At 43.9% G+C, this 23486-nt stretch overlaps 1 long non-coding RNA gene across 1 annotated transcript; it reads right to left on the reverse strand.

The window, feature by feature from the left end:
- Nucleotides 1–1901: 1901 nt before the first annotated feature.
- LOC121458001 lies at nt 1902–5534 on the reverse strand. Its single transcript, XR_005975796.1, has 3 exons — nt 5464–5534; nt 3035–3128; nt 1902–2248 (listed from the first exon to the last, which is right to left on the reverse strand). It is a non-coding gene; the product is annotated as an uncharacterized LOC121458001 (long non-coding RNA).
- Between the last annotated feature and the right edge of the window lie 17952 nt (nt 5535–23486).

Consider the following 23486-nt stretch of genomic DNA (forward strand, 5'->3'; position numbering starts at 1 on the left):
TTAAGTTGATGTCTTGGAATCCACTTTTTTTATGGAACAACAGATATCTAATACAGGCTCCAAGAATGAGTGTTCCATAAAAACTATGCAGAAGGTCTGGGAAGATGGCTCAATTAGTAGTATTTACTGTGCAAGCATGAACATCTGAGTTTAATCCCAGTACCCATATATATTAAATTTAAAAAGCCAGTCATGGTGATGTACTTGTAACCTCATCACAGGGAGACAGAGACAGAAGGATCCCTGGGGCTCACTTGCCCACTGACAAGCTAGCCCCAGATACCAGTGAGAGACCCTGTTTCAAAACACAAGGTGGACAGTGCCTGGGGAATGCCCGAGGTGGACCTCTGATTCCAGGTGCACACATATGTGTGTGCGTGCATACTGCCTGAGGTGGACCTCTGATCTCCAGGTGCACACATAAGTGTGTGTATGAATACTGCCTGAAGTTGACCTCTGATCTCTAAGTGCACACATATGTGTGTGAATGCATACTCACAAACTTGACTAACTCATTAATTTAACTTGGAAAACAGACAGAAACTATATTATCATATCATCATTTATGACCTAGACTCAGATACCACATACAGAGCTGGATGTGTAAGTCAGTGGTAGACATTTGGGAGGCGTACCTAAGGTCCTAAATTCAGTCTGCGTGTCAAATGTGCATGTATGTGCGCGTACACACACACACACACACACACACACACACTCAATAAGTTACAAACCTGCTGATTCAAGAAAATGGGTGGTATACCCCATCTTTCAAAGAGAGTATACAATGTCAAAATATCAGGACAAGCAGGAGGTAGGAGAGTTACAGTAATGATCTTGGAAAATACACTCCATCACACAGTTCTGTGGCCTGTCCTCTAGGCTGGGCTGCACTGCTCAACGCACACATTTCAAGAAAGTTGTGTATTCTTTAACTATTTTGAAACTGGGGTTTTGTTTATGTTTCTTCTGATTTGTCTCCCCTACATTAAAAAATGTTACAAAATTTCTCAGCATGTCACAATCTAAATGGGAGTTTCCCCTCCTGCAGTCAGAGAGACCTCAGAGCCACAATTTCCAAGAATGTATCCGTCTAAAGCACAAGGTTCTCCACTTAAGAAAGACTCGGAGTGGCTTCCAGCATTGCTCTGGCTACATGTGCTGAAATATTCCAGCACTGCTCTGGCTACATGTGCTGAAATATTCCAGCACTGCCCCACCCTCCATGCCAGAGGAGAAGAAACACAGCGGTGAGAGGAGAATGGGGGAGACTGGTGGGAACTGAACAAAGCTGACCCCATCAGGGTCTCTAGCACCCCACAAACTCCTAGAACAGCTGAGCCATCAGGCACCTTGGAGAACCATCCACTGGTAACCACAGAGCGAATACTAAGGAGCACCCAGGGGAACAGTGCACCCCTGACAGCAACAGAGTCGATTTCAGGGTTCTGATGCAGCCTAAATGTGCCAGGTGTCACTACTTTGTGAACTCACACACCTGCTGGCTGCGCATCACTGCAACCTGAGCCTTTTGCTACTAGATTTGAAGACATGCAGGTTTTGGCCAAGCTCTTTGCGATATGCCTACAAGTTCCAGACAATTCTGCTCTCTCCACCTCTGCCAGCTCTCTGGCTTCATGTCGCAGATTCTTATGTCTAAACACCTGCTCCTCTCAGAATCCAGCTTGCCTTGACTTCCTTCCCTGCTTCAGCATGAGATACAGACCTTCCCACCTCCCTTTGTGATGACCCACGCTGGGTTTAAACTCAAGGATTCGTTAGTAAACAGCTGGAGAGGGGACAATGACAGCACAGAGAAACTCAAGCAAACAAATTCCGCTGTTCAGATTGCCTGGGTCCTAGAGTGACCCCCCACATTCCTTCCTGCTGTGGCCAGACATGAAGCAAGGGCCAGCCACCTCCCTAAAATGGGAATGTTCTTGATTCCCCCAAATCCTGAATCAGGGAAAGGAGGCAGCGATTTCTCCACACTCCAGCCTAAGGCCCGTGTCCCACATTCTTCTTTCCTTCTTAGGACTGGTCTTGTTCCAGGTGGCCAGAGAACAGAAGCGTCCATTTCATGGAAATGTCCAGCTTCTAACGGATACCAGAGCATGGATGTCCAGACCCAGAGCACAGCAAGACCAGCAACCCCTGATGGAATCAGCTCGGTTTTCCTTATTCTCTTCTAACAGGCGTCTACGATGAGGATTACAGTTTTCCAGCCATGTGTGTTTCCTAGCTCCTGTAACTAAAGTATGATTTACCCATTAGAAAATCTCTAAGAGCTGGGAGGTGATGGCGCACACCTTTAACCCCAGCACTCAGGAGGCAGAGACAGGAGGATCTCTGAGTTCAATGCCAGCCTGGTCTACAAAGTGAGTTCCGGGGCAGTTGGGGCTTTTACACAGAGAAAGCCTGTCACACACCAAAGAAAGAAAGAAAGAAAGAAAGAAAGAAAGAAAGAAAGAAAGAAAGAAGAAAGAAAAATATCTTAGAGTGAGAAGTAACCGATGATTTAAATGCGTACTTGGTAAAATAATTCCTGCCTATAAAGGAATCTGTCCTGGTTGCTTTTTTTGGGGGGGGGGGGGCGGTTGGGGTTTTGGTTTTTGGTTTTTGTTTTTTTTTTTTTGAGACAGGGTTTCTCTGTAGCTTTGGGGGCCTGTCCTGGAACTAGCTCTTGTAGACCAGACTGGCCTCAAACTCATAGAGATCCACCTGCCTCTGCCTCCTGAATGCTGGGATTAAAGGTGTATACTACCACCACCCAATTGGTTACTTTTATTTTTAAAGATGTACTTATTTTATGTTTATGAGTGTTGTATCTACATGCCAGAAGAGGTTATCAGATCCCCTTATAGATGGTTATGACCACCATGTGGCTGCTGGGAATTGAACTCACGACCTCTGGAAGAGCAGCCACTGTTCTTACACTCTGAGCCATCTCTCCAGCCCCCATCCTGGTTACTTTTTGATGTTAATCTGACATAACCCCGAGTCTCCTGGGAAGAGGGAACCTCAGTTGAAGAATTACCTTTATCAAATTGACCCATGGCCATGTCTGTGAGGAATTCTCTTGGCTGATGATTGACGAGGGAGAACCCAGTCCATAGCGGGTGGCACCATCCCTAGGCAGGTAGACATGGAATGTTTAAGAAAGTTAGATAAGCCAGTAAACAGCATTCCTCCATGCTTTCTGCTCCAGGTTCCTGTCTTGAGACCCTGATGCAACAATGGACTAGGGCCTGGAAGTGTAAACTGAAATAAACCTGTCTCTTCCGTAAGTCACTTTTAGTCAGAGTGTAATATCATGGCACAAAATAAAACCAGGACCGAGCCATTTAGAAAAACCAACTCTGCAGTTCATGACAACCCCTAACCCAATTTTGTCAAGTAAAAATTTTAGGTTCTTGGTTCCAACTTATCAGATCTTCCTCATTCCAAATGAAGGTGTTATTTGCTTGCTTGCTTTATTTTTTCTTATGACTGAAGCAGGAGCATAGAGAGCATATTATTTGCCTAGTATGTACAACCTGTGTTCAACCCACAGCAGGAAAAACACTGGATATGGTTAGTTCATACCTGTAATCCCAGCACTTGGGAAGTAGAAGCAGAAAGGTTAAGAGGTCACGGCTTTGCTGCTTGCCTTGTTTTAAAAAATCAAAACAATTAGCTGAGCAGGGTGGCATGTGCCTTTAATGCCAGAACTCAGGAGGCACGGGCAAATGGATCTCTTTGAATTCAAGGCCATCCTGGTCTACACAGCACGTCCCAAGCCAGCCAGGGATACATAGTTAGTCCGTGCCTTAAAAAGAAAGAAAAGAAGCTTTTACTCTAATTTGCATAAAGTGCTGTATTTACTCCTCTCTCTTCTCCTTATGCCTGATCTTCCTTGTTCTTTTTTCTTTCTTTGTGTTACACTGTATCCTTGTGTACATTTGTGCAGGGAATGTACATAGTTATGAAAGGGAACATAAAGTTAATTGTTTTTCTAGTTCTAATTCTGTCATGAACTTTTTTGGTCTGGATGGTGTATACATGCATAAAATATATTTCATACCAAAAGTGTAAAGTGGAATATGAAGCTTCACAGTTTCCATTTTTAATGCCAATTCTTTGTATAGGTTCATTAAGCTGTATAGATTTGGATATGATTAATTTTGATATGAAATGCTTTTATTTATTTGTGATTTCTAATAATAAAGTATTATTAAAATTTTAAAATATAATTTGTGTAAGATCCATGGGAAGAACTTCTTTAGACTCTTCCTCTTTTAGGAGACAAGCTATGTGCAGATTACAAATGGAAGGGGTCTTTCTTTTCACATTCTCCATCAGGCGATCCAAAATCTTATTTCTAATTTATTATATTATTATATTATTTTTAATGAGGGGGGCAAAGTATGTACATGTGCAGTCAGGTAGCTAGGGAGTCCAGAAGGGGGCAGTAAACCGCTTGGAGATGGAGTTAGAGGCAGTCATGGGCCTCCTAATACGGATGTGAGGAACTGAACTCAGGTCCTCCGCAAGAGCACGGAGCCATCTCTCCAGACCCAGATCCAAAAATCTTTAGATCCAATCTTACCCACCGCCACCTTGTTCCATCTACTTTCTGGACAGAGGAAAGAAGGGTTCTGTGAACATCATAGTTTGGATTATACCAACAAAAGGTAGAAAAGCCGAGTTTAGGATCCTAGCTACCCTGGCTGTAACTTGCTGTACTTGGTCTGAAAGGCAACGTTACAGATTACAAAAACACGCGGTGTGCAGACTGGCCAAGCCCCCCGCCAGTTGCTCCCGTTCAGCTGGAAGTTAAACCGGACAAACAATGGAGCAGTTTTCAAAGCGAACTTCCGTTTCCAGGATGAAAAGGAAACGTTGGGACAGAAGCTCTTAGGAGACACCTGTGGCTAGCAGCGGCCTTTGCCAAGGAACGCAAAGAATTCGGGAAACCGGGTCTTCAGAGCCATTACGTTGGTTAGCCCATCTCATAAGCTTCTATAAGTAGGTTCTCTGTATCTAACTCTGTACTGAGAAACAGGCAGATGACAGAGGCTCCTGCCTGCCCAAGCCTCATGGTGTAGCAAAAGGAAGAAAGAAGTAAATTTAGAATTGGTATTCCTCTAATTTAAACAAATTGGACATCCTAATTAAAACAACTATGGCAACTCTGGGAACACATGTGCCTGAGGACAGAGGGAGTCTGAGCAGGCTGTCATTTCCTCATTCTCCCAACTGTACTATGTCTGGAAGATCTAGGACACCTCTGGACCCTCGCTGTAGCTCGCCACCCTCAGAATGGCTCTGCCATTGAAGGTCAGCGCGTGACCACGGCTGTTGTCAACAGGCAGTGACACAAAGCACCTGTCGTCTCTGGCACAGACCAGCTGAGCAAATGCTTAACTCAGAAGCCTGTTATAGTTTTTGAAAAAACAAAACAAAACAAATTACATCAGCACTTACCCAGGAGTCTCCCCAGCAGGCTAAAGAGTGCTGTCTTCAGTGTGAGGGACAGCTGTGTTCCTGCCTCGAAGAATGGGACAGAATTCTGCAGAGAGTGAAGTGGGACAAACGTCTCCACAGCTCAGTGCTTTGCCAGGCTACCCAACAGAGTCCCCAGAAAAGGCTTGGCAGGGAGGCAGACATTCCGAGAGGTCTGGGCATGCGAAGCCCTTTGCTGTGGTGAAGGAAATGAAGAAGTTCAGCCAAGGCCCCGGCCTCCCCAGGAAATAGGGGACATAGATGTTTACTGAGCAGCTTCCATAGGTTGGGTACCTTGGCCAAAGATCTCACTCACCTTCCTACTTAGAAACCACCTGTGATGATTAATGCTGGTAGCCAACTTGACTGAATCTAAGATCACTTTGGAGGCGAGTCTCTGGGTGTGGGTAACCTGCTGTAGCAATGTGTGCCACCATTCCACAGACTAGGGTTCTGGACTGTATAAAAAGAAGAAATGGAGCTGAGAACCAGCATTCAACACTCTATGCTTGCTCACTGTGGGCACGGTGTGACCAGCTCACCTGCCGGCGGCCATGACTTCCTCCATGGTGAACTGAACAGTAAAAGTGTGAGCCTAGAAAGCAGATCCTTCCTTTCCTGGAGTGCAGTTATCCGAGAGTCAGAGCAACAAGACAAGCAACTGGCATGCCTCCTGTGCTCACAGCTGAGCAAAGCCACGTGCAGAGCAAAGTACTGGACGCTTGACCACAGACTCTACAGGAACTAAAACGGGGTGGTTAGGGAAGACCACTAGTGAATCTTAATATTCAAGACATCTTTGAACATCTGGTAAGTTCAGTTAATAGCAACATATTATATTCTTGAAAACTACTAAGAGAATAGTTTTTTAACTCTTCACACAGCACAAAATAAGTATATATAAAGTAATATACACTTTAATCACCTCATTTAGCCAGTCCACAAAGTACACATATTCAAAACACACCATACTGTACATGAAAAAGACAGTCTGCCCTCTATACCCACATATTTCATACCTTCAAAGTCAACTGAATACATATGGGAAATACTGAGGGAAGAAAAAAAGCAGGCATGGTAGCACCTGTCTGTGGCTCCCCCCTAGCATTTGGGGGACCTAGGATATAGAGGGGAGTTGAAAGTAGCCAGGGTTCCACAGTGAGTTCATGTGAGAAGATAGTGGTTTTGGCAAGACCTGTCTTGCCAAGAAAAGGAGAAACAAAAGAAGGAGAAGGGGAGGGAGGGAGGAAGGAGGAGGGATGAATAAAGAAAGTAAGAGAGGAAAGAAGGAGAAAATGTTTTAACTTCCTGCATACTGAATATGTCCAGATAAGATTAACTTGTTTTAATTCCCTAAGCAATAGAGTCTAGACACTAGTCATGTAATCCCTACACCTAAAAATAATCTCAAATTTAAATTCTGTAAAAGGATTGTTTTATACAAATTCTAAGCTGCTTTATATAAAAGATTGGGATATGTTTGAAGATGCCATGATGAAAGCCATGACATTGAATGTTAGCCTAAACAATTTTAATAAATAAATGGGACTGGGGTATCCAGAGAGTTGGATGTTTGGGGGACTCTTGAATTAAACTCCTGTGGATACCAAGAGGAAATTGCAGATTCAAAAATTACTTTACAGTTAATCAATCAAAAAATCTGTTAATACCCTGATCTGTTGTCTTCTTTTTCCCTTCTCTTCTTCTCCAGACTTTCTAACTTCCTGCAGCAGAATCTCCTACCCTACACCCACAGCCTCATTCCCCTCTGCCCCGCCACAGCCTCATTCCCCTCTGCCCCGCCCCGCTCCCTCTCCATGGATGTGGCCCCCCCTACACCCACAGCCTCATTCCCCTCTGCCCCGCCCCGCTCCCTCTCCATGGATGTGGGCCCCCCTACACCCACAGCCTCATTCCCCTCTGCCCCGCCCCGCTTCCTCTCCATGGATGTGGCCCCCCTACACTCACAGCCTCCCCCCCCACCCCTCTCTCTCCGCATGAACATGGCCTCCTTTTTAAATCTATACTTTATTGGTGTTGGAGACTGCTCAGCAGTTCAGAACATGTATTGCTCTTGAAGAGAGCTCGTGTTAGTTCCTAGCATCCATTTTGGGTGGCTTACACACTTCTGTAATCCAGCTCCAGGGGATATGGCTCTCTCCTCTGGACTTCACAGACATCTTCACTCATGCACACAAACCCACAAACATAGACACATAATTTAAAAATAAATGCTTTTATATTACATTTTCAAATTTATTTTGTGTGCATGCCAGGTGGCTATGGAAGGCACACCAGTGCCTCACCTGCTGGAAGGCGAAAGGACGACCTGAGAAAGTAAGTGGTTTCCCTCCTTCAACCGTGAATCATAGGGACTGGACTCAGGTAGTCAGGCATAGAGACAATTGCCTTTACCCTTGCAGCCATCTTGCCAACCAAGTACACAGCCTCCTTCATCTCTTGCCAAACCTCGCAAATAAAAGTCTAATACATAGTCAAAAACGAGAATATTCAATTATTCCTCTAGTAGGACCCTTATTAGACCAGTTTTTAAGCGCATTTTTAAATAATTAATTGTCAAGAAATCAAATTTAGAAGTGGAAGTCAGTAGTGGACACAAGAGACAAAGCCATCTGCTTCAGTGACCTTCCACAAGTCTCTGAATCATTCATCTATTCTTAGATATGAGAAACTGGGCTTAGGGTCAGGGGATCCGACAGAGACAAGGACACCAAACCCAGGGGCAAAATTCAGTACAGGAGAAACAGCTGCCTTGTCTAGCCGGCCTTCAAGGGATCAGCTAACGCCTGGAGTATGAAGTGAGAGGACTACCACACACCTGGAGTGCAAGACTGAGGTCAGAGCAAGGCCAACTGAGGTGAGAAGACGGCTGTGAGTTCGAGGCTCGCCTGGAGCTGCTCAGTGAGTTCCACAAATAGTGAGATTCAGACCCAGAAAGCAAAGAAAAAAAAAAAAGAAGAAACAAGCAATCCATAGAAAGCCTGGCTTAAAATTCCTAATCAACCATTTACATGAACAATTGCTTAATTTTCTCTTAGTCTTCGTTTCTCACCCATAAAATACAAAGTTTCTATCCACAAATAAGCTTAGAGCCTACCCGTCATCAAAGACATAGCTCCTTACAACAGACACAGACCATTATGGAAAAATGCAGCTGATCAAAACGCAGAGTTACGGAGCTGAGCCCCAACTGTTAGATCTACAACCTCCTGCTCCCAAGGCTCGTGGATCACAGCAGAAGAAGGGATGGAGAGATTGTAAGTCAGAAGGAGCAAAGAGTTTCCTAGCAAGGCCAGAGAACTTAGGTCCCATGTCTCCCCAGCATGGCTGCCTGAACAAGACCTGAACAAGAACACCACAGACACGCTAATGTGGGGCTCACCAGGCCCCAGTGCTAGACAGAGAACTGCAGGCAACTAAAGATGCTGAGAGCAGGGGAAACAGTCATCCTCAGGGTAGAGCCTCCAAATTGGTTATCCAATACCAAGCGGTCAGTCTCGAAATACTGACCATATACACACAAGTAACATCATATAAACCAAGAAGGTTGCATTTGTAAATTTAGGAATATATATATACAAATATGTAACACCAATTAAAGACATAGAGTTTGAGAGAGAACAGGAGTAGGTACAAGGGAAGGGTTGGAAAGAGAAAAGGGAACAAGGGAAAAGAGTTATTTTTTATTTCAAAATGATTTTTTGAGTTAAAATTTCCAGGGAATATGATCAAATATATTATATGTAAGTATGAAAATGTCATAATATAATGAAACAAATTATTTTATACAGTTAGTACATACAAATTAAAATATAAAATTAAACTTACTTTACAGACTACAAATATAATACATGCATGCATATGCAACTCATGAAATCCCCGGGAGATAAAGTGCTTGCTGTACAAGCCTGACACGCTGAGGTTGAGCCTCAGAACCCACATACAGATGGAAGGAGTCAATTCCACACACTTGTATTCTAACACACACATGTGCTCATGCGCACACACTGATAACAAAATAATTTCTTTAAAAAAAAAGAAACAAATTGAACGAATCCTGACAAGAAATACAGCCCAACAACTTTTCAGCCCATTACCTATCTGAGAAAGATGGTGGTGTACAGGAAGACACAGAGACAGGAGACGGGAGTGGCAGGGGTGTACAGATAAGCACGGAGACAGGAGATGGGAATGATGGTGGTGTACAGATGGGCACAGAAGCAGAAGATGGAGTGAGGGTGGTGTAGAGATGGGCACGGAGACAGGAGATGGAGTGGTGGTGGTGTACAGATGGGCACAGAAGCAGGAGATGGAGTGAGGGTGGTGTACAGGAGATGCAAAATTGGGCCAGTACCTGAGGACCTGGTTCTGGTGCAGACTTGTCCTTGAATTCTGGGAAACCATTCTGTCAGTGAAATCCTTGCTTGTCTCGAGTTGCTTCGGCTTTGGATTCTATGCTGGCCTGTGTGTATGCACATCAAGTAAACAAATGTAAAGAAATCAATAATTAAACAGATACATAAATAAATATGTGAAGAAATGTTTATTTTAATGATCTCAGTTAAATAAAAATCCAGAAGTGTGTGTGTGTGTGTGTGTGTGTGTGTGTGTGTGTGTGTATTCAAAACATCACACTGTCTGCATACCCACACACTCCATATCCAGAGTCAACTGGCTACAGATAGAAAATACTCAGGAGGAAAGGCCAAACATGGTAGCCCATGTCTATAATCCCAGCACATGGGAGGTTTAGGCAGGGGTAATCTCGAGTTGAAGGCTGCCTGGGCTGTGGCATTTCAATTTCCTAGCTATTGTGAACGAATGTGGCTAGGCAGCCATCTGTGGAGTAGGATGTCCTCTGGGCACATGCCAAGGAATGCTATAACCGACTCATATTGGAGTTTATTTTTAGCTTTTCGAGGGTCTCCACACTATTTGCAGAGTGGCTGGACCAGTTTGCAGTTGCACCTGCAACGAATGAGAGTTCCCTCTTTCCTGCATCCTCTCCAGCATTGCTGTCTGCTGTTTTGTTGATCTTAGACAGACTGGCTGGGGTATATGAAGCCTCAAGTTGTTTTGATTCACATTTCCCCAATTGACAGGCATGCTGCATGTTTTTTGAGATATTTCTCAGACACTTTTTTTGCCTACTTTTGAGAACTCTCTCTTCAGGTCTCAGGCCCATTTTTTTGAATGAATACTTTGGTTTTGCTTTTGTTGGGGGTTCTTATTGTCACTATTTTTTGAGTTCTTCATATATTCTTGATATTAATCCTCTGTTAGATTCTGTGTGCTTCTTCTTCACTAACTGTTTCTTTAGCTGTGGAGAGGATTTTGGGTTTCATGAGGTTCCACTCAAAAAACTAATTGTTCTTAATTCTTGGGCAAATGGAATCATAGTCAGAAAGTCATTTTCTACAACTATACCATGCAGGGTACTGCTTGTGTTTTCTTCTAGAAGTTTTGGTGGTTTTGATCTCACGTTTAGGTCTTTGGCCCATTTGGAGTCAGTGTTTGTGCAAGGTGGTAGATACAGGTCTAATTTCATTCTTCTCTGTGTGAACATCCAGTTCTCCCAGCACTATCTGTTGAAGATACTGCCTGTTCCTTGATGGTTTTTATATGTTAGTTTGCTTGTTTGTTTCGGGTTTGGGGCATCTTCATCAAATATCAGATGGCCTCAGCTAAGTGTGCTCATGCTCGGGTGTTCAGTTTTGACCCCTGGTCTACATGCCCTCGGTCTACATGTCTGTGTCTGTGTCTGTACCGTGCTGTTTCTATTACTATGGCTCTGTAATGTATCTTGAGGTCTGGGATGGTAATCCTTCCACCATGGTTCTTCTGGATATCCAGAGTCTTTGGTGGTTCCATGTGAATTTTAGGATAGTCTTTTGTTTGTTTGTTTTTATTTTTTATTTTTCTATTTTCATGAAAAATAAAATGGGGATTTTGATTGGGGTTGCACAAAATTTGTAAATAATTTTTGATAGAATAGTTATTTTCACTTTATTAATTTACCAATCTGTGAGATACCCTCTTTTTTAAATTTCACTTTATTGAACTTGGAGAGGTGCTGAGCAGGTAAGAGAATAACTGCTCTTGTCAAGGACCCAAGTTCAGGTCCCAACACCCACCAGGGGAGGCTTATAGCTAGTAACTCCAGCTCCAGGGCATCCCACAGTCCCTTCTGATCACTTCCTAAACTCATATGTGTACATATACACATAAATACACATAATTTTTTAAAAAAATAAATCTTGGGTTGGACAGACGACTTAAGAGTTTGGAGTCATAGCTGCCCTTCCGGAGCACCAGGTTCAATCCCAGCAGCCACATGGAGCTCATGACTGCTGATAACTCCAGCGATGTCTTCTTCTGGCTTCTATAGATAGATACCAAGCCCGCACAAAGTGCCCGACACACATAAAGAAAAAAACACATACACATAAAATAAATAATAGAAATTTTAAAAATAAATCATTTTGTAAAAACTGCATTCCGTGTACCTATTTTGTAGGCAGGAGAGGTGGTATAAAGACATGTGACAGTGTATCTTCAGAGCACTTACCGCAAAAAGCAGAGAGCTCCTATCTCAAAGGGAATAAAACCATTTATTCTAGAGCCAAATTTGAGTGCAGGTAAGTTACACCAGGTTCCACGTTTCCATACAGATGCAGTTTTCTGTTTTACAGTAGCAGAATAAAGAAAATCCTAAATCAAGACCATTTTAAAATACATGATGGGTTCTTCAGAAAGCGAGTGACATCAAGATGGGGGAATTTCTCCTCCAGGTCTGATGCTATCTGATTGACATCCTTAGCTTCAGGTCGTGGAAGCTAATGGCCTGCTAAGATGATTGACGTTTTATCTGCTGATCACAGGATGCTAGGTCTAACACATAGGTGGACAAGGAAAAAGTTAATAGGAGGCTAAAGCTACCCTCAGGATGAAGCACAATTAGGTTCTGAGCTATCAGCATCCCAATCTCTCCAGATCACTGTTCCAATCAATTACTCTTTGCAGCCATGGCTCCTTCCGGAGATTCTCCTCAGAGAGGTCAGATGACAACTTGTGGGAATGGGAACCCTCCATCAGCCGTGTGGGTTCCAAGAATTTTTTTTTTAAATTTATTTATTTATTAAGGATTTCTGCTTCGTCCCCACAACCGCTTCCCATTTCCCTCCCCCTCCCCCGATTAAGTCCTCCCCCCCTCATCTGCTCGAAGAGCAATCAGGGTTCCCTGACCTGTGGGAAGCCCAAGGACTGCCCACCTCTATCCAGGTCTCGTAAGGTGAGCATTCAAACTGCCTAGGCTCCCACAAAGCCAGTACGTGCAGTAGGATCAAAAACCCTTTAAACTCAGTTTGTCAGGCCTGGAAACAAGGGCCTGTACCGACTGAGCTGGCTTGCTGGCCGGGTAGATGACTACCTTGTAGACAGTCTCTTTGTAATTCCCTCCATATTGAAAGATGCAACCACTAGTTTAGGTCAGCTTGACATAAGTTTGAGTCGTTTTGGAAGAAGAAACCTCAAACAAGAAATTCCCCCACCAGATTAGCCTGTGGGCAAGCCTACGGTTAATTTTCTTTCTTCCTTTTTCTAAAATATATATATATATATATATATATATATATATATATATATATATATATATATCTCATGTGTACAGTATTCTGCCTGCTTGTATGTCTGCAGGCCAGAAGAGGACACCAGATTTCATTACAGATGGTTGTGAGCCACCATGTGGTTGCTGGGAATTGAACTCAGGACCTCTGGAAGAGCAGCCACTATTCTTAACCTCTGAGCCATCTCTCCAGCCTGGTACATTTTCTTAATTGATGATTCGTGTGGGGGTCCCTCCAGGTCACTATGGGCAGTGCCGCTCCTAAACTGGGCTGGTGGTCCTGGTGCTGTAAGAAACAGACTGAGCACATCGTGAGGATCTCGCCAGTAAGCAGTACTCCGCCATAGCCTCTGCTTCAGGTCCTGCATTGAGTTCTTGTGACAGCTCTGGATGACAGAATGCAGGATGTAAGCTGAAATAAACACATTCCTCCCCGAGTTGCTTGTGATCTTGGTGTTTCATTACTCAGTACACTCAGCGACAGGGTAGACAAGGAAAAGTAAATCAGGCTCCTTGGATGGTAGCATCTTGTTTCCAGAAGAAACTTTTGGGAGCCGTGACAAAAGGCATGGAGTTTGGTTTCAAAACAGGAGCAGTAGCAAAGAAGGCAAAATCATGTGGTCAATAAACACCCACATCAGGACCTTTTCAGTGAACTTCCAGCCTTCCATCTCATCCACCCCACAGGGATAAAGCTGGTACTTTCCCTTAATACCCAGCCAAAAGCAGGAATGTCCAGTAATCGCTACAGCAGAATCCTCATGAGCCTTGGGTTTAGATTCATTACTTAACAGAGAACTGGCAATTTCCAGATATAATTTGGATGTAGAAGAACAGCAATGAACACAATAGATCTTATCTCAAAGACCAATAAATAGGGGACCAGTAAGATGTCCCAGCAGGTAAAACACTTACTGACACAGCCTGACAACCTGAGTTCAACACCCAGATCCCAAAGGGCAAAGAGAGAAGAGTCTGGAAGGCCATCCTTTAACATTCCCTGGCCTGCTGGCCCTCACACAAATACACAACTAAATAAATTATTCAAGATATGTAAATTATTCAAGATATGTAAGCCAAATAAACCCTTGCCTCCCGAAGTTGCTCTGGTCACAGTGTTTCATCAGAGCAGTAAGAACCGTAACTAGGACATCCTGTTTCCAAGAGTTAAGAAAGAGAGCTCTGTTTTCCTATTGATTCACTGCTCCCAGGAGTCCCAAGTGGCCTTCGCATACATGACAACATCAGCGTGCCATTTCTGAATTCCTGCCTTGTCACTAAGACCTACAGACTAGCAAAACTGAAAGTGGTAGCAACAAGAGGAAAAAATTTCCCAGTCGATGATTCAATGCAATAGTGAAAAATAAACTCCTCTCTATCCTTGATTCTTGGACCCATAAAAACTGTGATGGGAAATACAGCAACACGTATGAGTCTGATTTGGAGCATGCTACATCCTAAAGGAGAGTGCTCCAGCACTGCCAGGTGCTCCATCCCATCCTCACTGTAACCAAGTCTCTGAAATGTCACTCTGTATCAGCACCCATTTCCAGGAGGTGGAGAACATGGCAGTTCAGTGAATTCCATGAGCCTGAGACCTTTGCCATACTTGACTCACTGTGAGTTCCTTTGTTCCATCAGTAATGCCATCTGTAAATCCCTGGACGATGGTTTTGGAGGAATTGTGGACAGGCAAGGGATATCTGTAGATACAGTGACTAATCCAATGGGAACAGAAACAAAGTCCGTCCCTTCCGTAATGGAAGAGCGTTTGTAAGCAGCCTCTCACCGGCTGGTTGTCCCGTGTCCTGTGAGTGGGTTCACTGTGGGCCTTCACAGCAGTGATTGGGAATCCATGGTACGGAGCCTCTGAACAATTTATGGGTCATGTTTATTGGACTGACCAGGCTGACCAGAGGAACAGGAAAGAGACCATCCGACTCACCTGCTTATTGAACTCCCCTCTTGAGGGGTTGCTGTGAGATGTCCATCCACATCTTCACATTCTTCTCCAACTCAGAGACTTCTACCCACAGACTGCTTTCTCCGACCTCCTAGTCATCCTTGCTCAGTCATGAGCTGTGACTGTCCAGTCAAGCCATTATCTACTGCCCCTGATCCAAAGAAAATCCACACTGCAACTGAGAGGGTTCCCTTCACCCACACCATTCAAAACCATTTTTATGTAGTGCCATGAATATTAAAGAGAACAGCCTTGAAGCAAGCCTGGGGGTCTTTCCTCCTCATATACTTGTCATAAGAAACTAGAAGAGACCGCCAATGCAGCTGAGGGGAAGAGGCCGTGGTGCCCTATGTGTAGTCAAATGACGTATGCCTTCAGGGCTTACACGAGCCTTCTTCATGTCCACCAGTTTCATTCAATGACGATGCTGTTGTAAATGGGCAGCCTTATGCCTTGGAGGGCCAGACAGCACCCAATTCATAATGGGGAACTTAGATCCTGTGATAACTTGGTGACTTGTGGTCACACATCCACAGTCATCCTTCAAAACACATCTGTCATAGGGAGATTACTACAGGACACCCACGTGAAAAGACAAACCCACAAAGATGTTCATACACCATAAAGGGGACAGCTAGGTTTGTGGGAATTTTGTTTTGTTTGCTTGTTCAAAAAGAGTTGGTTGATTGGTTGGTTGGTTTGGGTTGGGTTGATTTTTGATTTTTTTTTTTGATGCAGGGTCTCATGCAGATACCCTAAACTTATTATGTAGCTGGGGTTGGCCTTGAAATCCTGAACCTTCTGCCTCCATCTCCCAGGCTCTGGGCTTACAAGCCTGTGCTGGCCATGCCCAGATTGGGAGCTAGATCTGAACCCAGCATCCACTACAGTTTATCATTGTCTTACCATAGTCCTAAATCAGGATTGTTTTAGACTGTGTAAACACACATCAGTGTCTCTAGAAACTACATGAGAATTAGTTATCAAAGAAGATGCTGTTTCCAGATGTGAAGGAATGCTGTGGTCAACCAGTAGGTGTCACCTATTCGGATACTGACCTTAGCAAGCTTTGTCTGCTTCCCTCTAGAGAGGAACACAGATAAAAAGATTTAATTATAACATACCCTGATGAAAGACAAGAAGAGAAAAACATCAAGTTCTATAAGAATATATGGTGTGTGGCAGAATGTACACCTTTAATCCCAGCACTCAGGAGGCAGAGGCAGGCGGATCTCTGTGAGTTTAAGGCCAGTCTGGTCTATAGAGTGAGTTTCAAGACAACCATGGCTGTTACATAGAGAAACCCTGTCTCAAAAAAAAAAAAAAGATGCAGATTGTATGGAATTAGAGGTCTTTTTCCTGGGGGTGGTGGAAAGGACCTTTAATCCCAGTCAATACTCAGGAGGCAGAGACAGACAGATAGATCTCTATGAGTTCAAGATCAGCCTGATCTACCCAGGGAGGCCCTGTCTGTTTTCTGAGAAGACATTATATTTGAATTGAGATAGGAAGATTCAGTAGGAGGCAGGCAGATAAAGTGGGACAGGGCAAAAATGGAGATGAGGGCAAACAAATGTGGTTGGAGAAAAGGGCAAGAGCCAACCAAGACCCTGACGAGGCAGTCGGTACAGGAAGCGTAGACCTTAGAAGGTCAAAAAAGAGAAAGGGCCAGGAATGCGGTTAGGTGACTAAGCAAGCAGTGTTTGTCCTAAGGACAGTAGTCACTCAAGTTTCAAGGACAAAGTCAGTGACACCATTTCACATCTTGTGATGCTTCTGTGGCTAACAGGGCTGTAGCAAAGGACATGGAGGAAAGTGAGTGGCTTGATACGCCACTGATGAACTTGACAACTGGGCGTGATGGCTCGCGCCTATAATGCCCAGCACTTGGGAGGCTGAGGCAGGAGGACTGCTGTGAGTTTGAGGCCAGCCTGGTCTACATAATGTGTTCCAGGGCAGTCAGAACTACATAAAGAGACATTACTTCAATGAATAAATAAATAAATCTTTTTTTCTAAATTACTGACAAAGTTCTAGTATATAATTTTAAAACACTTGAAGCAGAAGACTAAACTCTGTCACTGAACTAACGTTATGCTATTTTAGAGTGCAGAACGTGACCCGGGAGATGGAGTCTGGTTGCTAAAACATTGGCATTTCTCAGGTGTTCTTGAGGTTTATAGAGATAGAAAGCTGAGGTCAGCCTTGTCCCAGTTTTTCCAAGCCAGGGAGCAGTGACACTTCTCTGGCCTCATTTAAATAGCCCCTGGAAGGAATTTTGGAATAGAAAAACAGGATATATTTGCATTTTTCCACATCTCCTGAGAGGGCTCCTAGAGTAGAGACTGAGCTGAAGACCTGATATTCTTCTACTGTTTAAAAAGGTTGTGATACGCGTGTCAGTCATAGCTGCGTTCAGCTGAGGAAGGCAAAAAAACACTCACCGCCACAAACACCGGCTTAAACCACAGGTTCTTGGTATGAGTTGCACATTAGAACAGGCAGAGGAGTTTTAAAACTTACACAATCTTAGGTCCCACCGTCAGAAATTCCAGAGTGAGCTAAGCAGCAGGGACTGACATGAACTTTCCACTAGTGATTCTAGTGGGAGGCTCAGAGCGAAAGCTTGTGTGCTCGTTTAAAAAGGTACAGACTCTGTGTGTGTGTGTGTGTGTGTGTGTGTGTGTGTGTGTGTGTGTACACGTACGTACATGTATTTTCTGGGAGGGCGGGAAGGTGATCCCAAGGACCCTGCCAAGCCCTGGAGAAAACCAATGCTTGAAGATCAGTTTCACTACCTAGAGTAAGTGTCCTGGCGGGGACTGAGCCTCCAGAATCTCCTTTTGGGGAAAGTCCTGATGGAGAGGGGAGGAGGTCATCAAGCACGCTGGGTGCAGCTCACAGGAGTGTATCGCCCTGAGTGTGTGCATATGTATATGAATGCATGCATGCACACGTGCATTTGGAAGGCTTAGGTCAACATCAGGTGTCTTATTCAGTCACTCTCCACCTTATTTTTGTAGACCAGATCTCTCACTGAACTTTGAGCTCTTGGATTCAGCTAGACTGGCTGGCCGGCAAGCACCAGGGAATCCTCCTGTCTGCCTCCCCAGTGCTAGGATCACAGGTACACACTGTACATCAGCTTTGTACATGGGTGATGAAGATCCAGACTCAAGCCCTCATCTCTAGTAGCCAGCACTTGGCCAATGGAGCTATCTCCCCAACCAAACACTTTTTTTTAATTGTTTTGACAAAACACAAGAAGACATGAGTAAATTAGAACAACGTCATCTTTTTTTTTGGGGGGGGGGTGTCAGGATCCCCTCCACCCTTCTTCCTCAGCACACTAAGCTTCAGCTTCCCTTCTCTTGGTCACAGACAGATACTGCTGCAACCACGGTGTGGATACTCCATGCTGGAAGTCTACCAGCTTCCCAAACCGCTACACAGCCATCTCCATTGGAAAGGAGTCTGGGAGCTTGTATATGCTGCAGCCCCTGTAGACAGCAAGGAGGGAGGAGGCAGCTATAAGGGTTCCTGACTGAGCCAACCTACAGTGTCAGCCAAGAACAAGGGGATTGCATTTTAAAGAAAACATGAAATAATGCTGTAAGCGTAAGCTGTCTAACTCCTGAGAGCGCTTCCATCACAGCTCAACTCCACACCACTGTATTCCCATTTGCACGACTCTGCCCAAGCCCCAACTCCCCGCTGCTGTCTCTGAGGTTGTATTAATTGGTTAATATAGCTGCCTTTTCAAATCCCAAATTTTCATCTGAGTAGAAAAGCAGCAGTCATTAGCCTAAGCCTGGAGAGTGGAATTACCACAAAATCCTCCCAACAAAGTCCTGGCCTCCTTCTGTCCCATGTTCTCCAAAATAAATTTTCATTTCTCTGCTGACCTGAAGTTCACATTCAATTATTCACTGCCAAGGGTTTGAATTACTGCAAATGTGCCCCTTGGGTCTATCCCAGTTGAATCCATTATGAGAGCCCCCGTCATGATCTCTAGTTTGGGAATTGCTCCTGTCCAATCTCCACGCAGAACTAGAAGACTCAGAATTTCAAGCTTCCTCTTGGAGAAGAATACCTTGATGTCCCATGGGTAAACCCAAGCCAGGATGTCACCATGACTTCATGATGCTCCCATCCAATCTCCTGTATTCACTTCTGTCTTAGATACTTTCCTCCTGTTCCTGTGATACAACACCATGACCACAGCAACTTATATAGGAGATTTACTTTGGCTTGTAGTTCCAGAGGGGTAAGAGTTCACCATGGCAGGAAGACACAGCAGCAGCAACAGGCAAAGGGGAGGGAGCAGGGGCAGGAAGCTGGGAGCTTACATCTTGAACCAGAAGCAGGAAACAGGAAGAACGCCCTGGGAATGTTATAAGGCTTTGGGACCTCAAAGCTGCCCACAAAGACCTACCTCTTCCAGCAAAGCCACACCTCCTAAGGAAACTCAGTGTCAATAGCTGAAGATTAAGTATTCAAACATCTGAGCCTATGGTGTATATTCTCATTTAAATTTTGTACCTCCTTGGACCAATGGAACTGAATCAAAGACCGGATATTAATCCACACACCTACAAACACCTTGTTTTAGACAAAGAAGCAAAAAATATAAAATGGAAAAAAGAAAGCATATTTAACAAATGGTGCTGGCATAACTGGATAAGGAAAATGTGGTACGTTTACACAATGGAGTACTACACAGCAGAGAAAAACCTTGAAGTTTGCAGGCAAATGGATGGATCTAGAAAACATCATATTGAGTGAGGTAACCCAGACACAGAAAGACAATTATTGTATGTACTCACTCATAAGTGGCTTTTAGACATAAAACAAAGAAAAACCAGCCAACAATTCACAATCCCAAAGAACCTAGACAACAAAGAGGACCCTAAGAAAGACATACATAGATCTAATCTACATGAAAAGTAGAAAAAGACAAGATCTCCTGAGTAAATTGGAAACATACGGACCATGGGAGAGGGTTGAAGGGAAGGGGAGAGGCAGGGAGGGAAGCAGAGAAAAATGTATAGCTCAATAAAATCAATTTTTAAAAACCAGGAAAATAAATAAAATGCATCAAGGGAGTCCAAGATAGATAGATAGATAGATAGATAGATAGATAGATAGATAGATAGATAGATAGATTTTGTGCCTCCTCAAGTAAACAGCGCAACCTGAGTGGGTTTTTTTTGTTTGTTTTGTTTTGTTTTTTTGAGACAGGGTCTCACTACGTAAACTTGGCTGCCTTGGAACTCTCTGTGTTGACCATTCTGGTCTCAAACTCATAAGCTGAGTTTACAGCTCCTCTTAGTTTTATACATATCCAATCAGCAAAATTCTACCAGCTTTCCTATATTGATGTTCTCTAATCTGTCCCTCTCTCCTTCTCCAATTCCTGGCCTCATCCATCTCTTTTCTGAACCACATAGCAAAAACAAATTCAATGTCTTGAAAGTAGCCAACCTTGCGTTTCCAGGAGAAGGAAACAAAAGCCAGCAGACTTGGGCATAAAGAGCAGCGAGAAGGGGGTGGGGATATTGTCCAGTTAGAATTATTGCTGAAGAACCACATAAACAGTGCCTAATGGCATAAACCTTCATGATAGTTTGAATTATTTGGCCCCTATAAGCTCACAGGAAGTGGCACTATTAGGAGGTGTGGCCTTGTTGGAGGAAGTGTGCTTGTGTTGGAGGAGGCTGGATGACGCGTGCCTTTAATTCAGACCTTGAGGCTAGAGGGCACACCTTTAATCTGGACTACACACCTTCTGGAGGAAGTATGTCACTGTGGTGGCAGGCTTTGAGGTTTCATATACTCAGGACACTGCCCAGTGTAGCAGTTGACTTCCTGGTGCCTAAAAGATGCAAAACACTGAACTATTTTTCCAGAACCATGCCGCCATACACCTTGCCATGGTGGAGTGAACTTCTGAACTGTAACCAATCCACGACAATTAAATGTTTCTGTTATAAGAGTTGCCATGGCCATGGTGTCTCTTCACAACAATAGTAACCCTAACTTAGACAGCTGTAACCCAGCACTTGGGAGGTAGAGAGAGGGGATCAGAAGTTTAAAGTTATCCTTAGCTACATAACAAATTCAAGGCCTGCTTGGGCTACATAAGATGCTGTACCAAAGTAGATTAAAAGTTAACAAGAACTGAAGATATAGCTTAGTGCTGAAGCACTGGCCTAGTACAGATGAGGACTGAATTTAATCCTCCGTACTGCAAAACAACAGATAGATAGATAGATAGATAGATAGATAGATAGATAGATTTATTGATTGATGATAGATGGATGGATAGATAGATAGATAGATAGATAGATAGATAGATGGGTGATGGATGGATAAATAGATAGGTAGATAGATGACAGATGGACGGATAAATAGATAGGTAGATAGACAATAGGCGGATGACAGATTCATTAGTTGCCACGATGCACCACCCTGCTGTATGATGTTAGTAATAGAAGGCGGGTGTGGTGATACATGTCCATGATCTCAGTACTTGAAAGGTCAAAGCATGAGAATCAAGAGTTCAAGTTTTTCTCAACTACATAAAGAGTTTGAGGAAAGACTAGGCTACATGAAACCCTGTCTCAAAACAACCTAAATAAGTCAACAAGTAAATAATACGGGGGAACTGGAAGCTCAGCACTATTTCCTCTGATTTCTGGGCATCCCAAGCTGCTCTTTAATAAAGGCAGGACAGAGGATAAGGTGTAGATGTCTAACTCGACATCAGAGTTTAAGAGTTTGAGCCTTGGGGGCTGGCAAAATGAGATGGCTCAGTGGCTAAGAGCACTGACTGCTCCTGCAGATGACCCAGGCTCAATTTCCAGCATCCACAAAGCAGCTCCAAACGGTCTGACTCCAGTCCCAGGACCGCCAACGCCCTCTTCTGACCTCCTCGGGCACTTCATACACATAGACATACATTTAAACAACACATAAAATAAAAATAAAATCTTTAATAAAAAATTGAATCTTGTCCAATGGGCATACATAGGTCCACTAATCATTTATTTATTTATTTAAACTTTTTTTCCAAATTCCCACTCCCTCCCCTCCTCCCACTCTCCTCTCTTTCCCTCCACAGACCCTCCTACCCCATCCCCTCCGATCCTAAGAGAGGGCTATGCACCCCACCCTGTGTAAAGTCCCAGGCCCTCCCTACTATATCTAGGTTGAGCAAGGCTTACATCCGTAGGGAATAGGATCCCAAGAAGCCGGTACATGTGGTAGAGACAAATCCCAGTGTCATTATCAGTGACCCCACAGTCTGCCCCAACTGTCAACCCCCTTCAGAGGGGCTTGGTGTTCCCATGCTCGTTCACTCCCAGTCCAGTTGGAGTTGGTGAGCTACCATTAGCTCAAGTAAACTGTCTCAGTGGATGAACCCCTCATGGTCTTGAATTCCTTGCTCATACTCTCACTCCTTCCACTCTTCAACTGGATCTTGGGAGCTCAGTCCAGTGCTCCTATGTGGACAAAAGTTCTATGGTGATATTTAAGATAACCATCAGTCTGACTACAGGCTTAGGCCAGTTCAGGCTCCCTCTCCTCTGTTGCTTAGGGTCTTAGCTGGATTCCTTGTGGATTCCTGGGAATTTTTTCTAGATCCTGGTTTCTTGCTAACCCCATAATGACTCCCTCAATCAAGATATCTCTTTCCTTGCTCTCATATCTGTTCTTCCTCCATCTCGACTATCCCATTCCTTCAAGTTCTCCTCAATCCCTCCTTCTCCCCTTCTTTCTACCCTCCTGCCCCCTGCTCTCAAATTTTTGACTGATTCCAATTTCCAGTTGGGTCTATATATGTTCTTCTTTGGGTCCACCTTATTACTTAGTTTCTCTAGGATCATGAACTATAGGCTCGATGCCCTTTGTTTATGGCTAGAATCCATTAATGAGTGAGTACAAACCATATTCAGTATTTTTGGGTATGGTTACCTCACTCAGGATAGTGTTTCCTAATTCCATCCATTTGCATGCAAAATTCAAGATGTTATTGTTTTTACCACTGAGTAGTACTCTGATGTGTAGATATGCCACACTTTCTTTATCCATTCTTCAGTGGAGGGGCATCTAGGTTGTTTCCAGGTTCTGGCTATTGCGAATAATTTTGCTATGAACACAGCTGAACAAATGCTTTTATAGTATGATTGAGCATCTTTTGGGTATATTCCCAAGAGTGGTATTGCTGGATCCTGAGGTAGGTTGATTCCCAGTTTCCTGAGAAACCACCACACTGATTTCCAAAGTGGTTGCACAAGTTTGCATTCCCACCAGCAATGGATGAGTGTTCCCCTTGCTCCACATCCTCTCCAGCATAAGCTATCATTAGTGTTTTTTGATCTTAGCCATTCTGAC

Source organism: Microtus oregoni, unplaced genomic scaffold (assembly GCF_018167655.1).
Source record: "Microtus oregoni isolate MIOR12 unplaced genomic scaffold, Mior012 000016F_ref0000370, whole genome shotgun sequence".
In the NCBI taxonomy this organism is placed as follows: Eukaryota; Metazoa; Chordata; class Mammalia; order Rodentia; family Cricetidae; genus Microtus; species Microtus oregoni.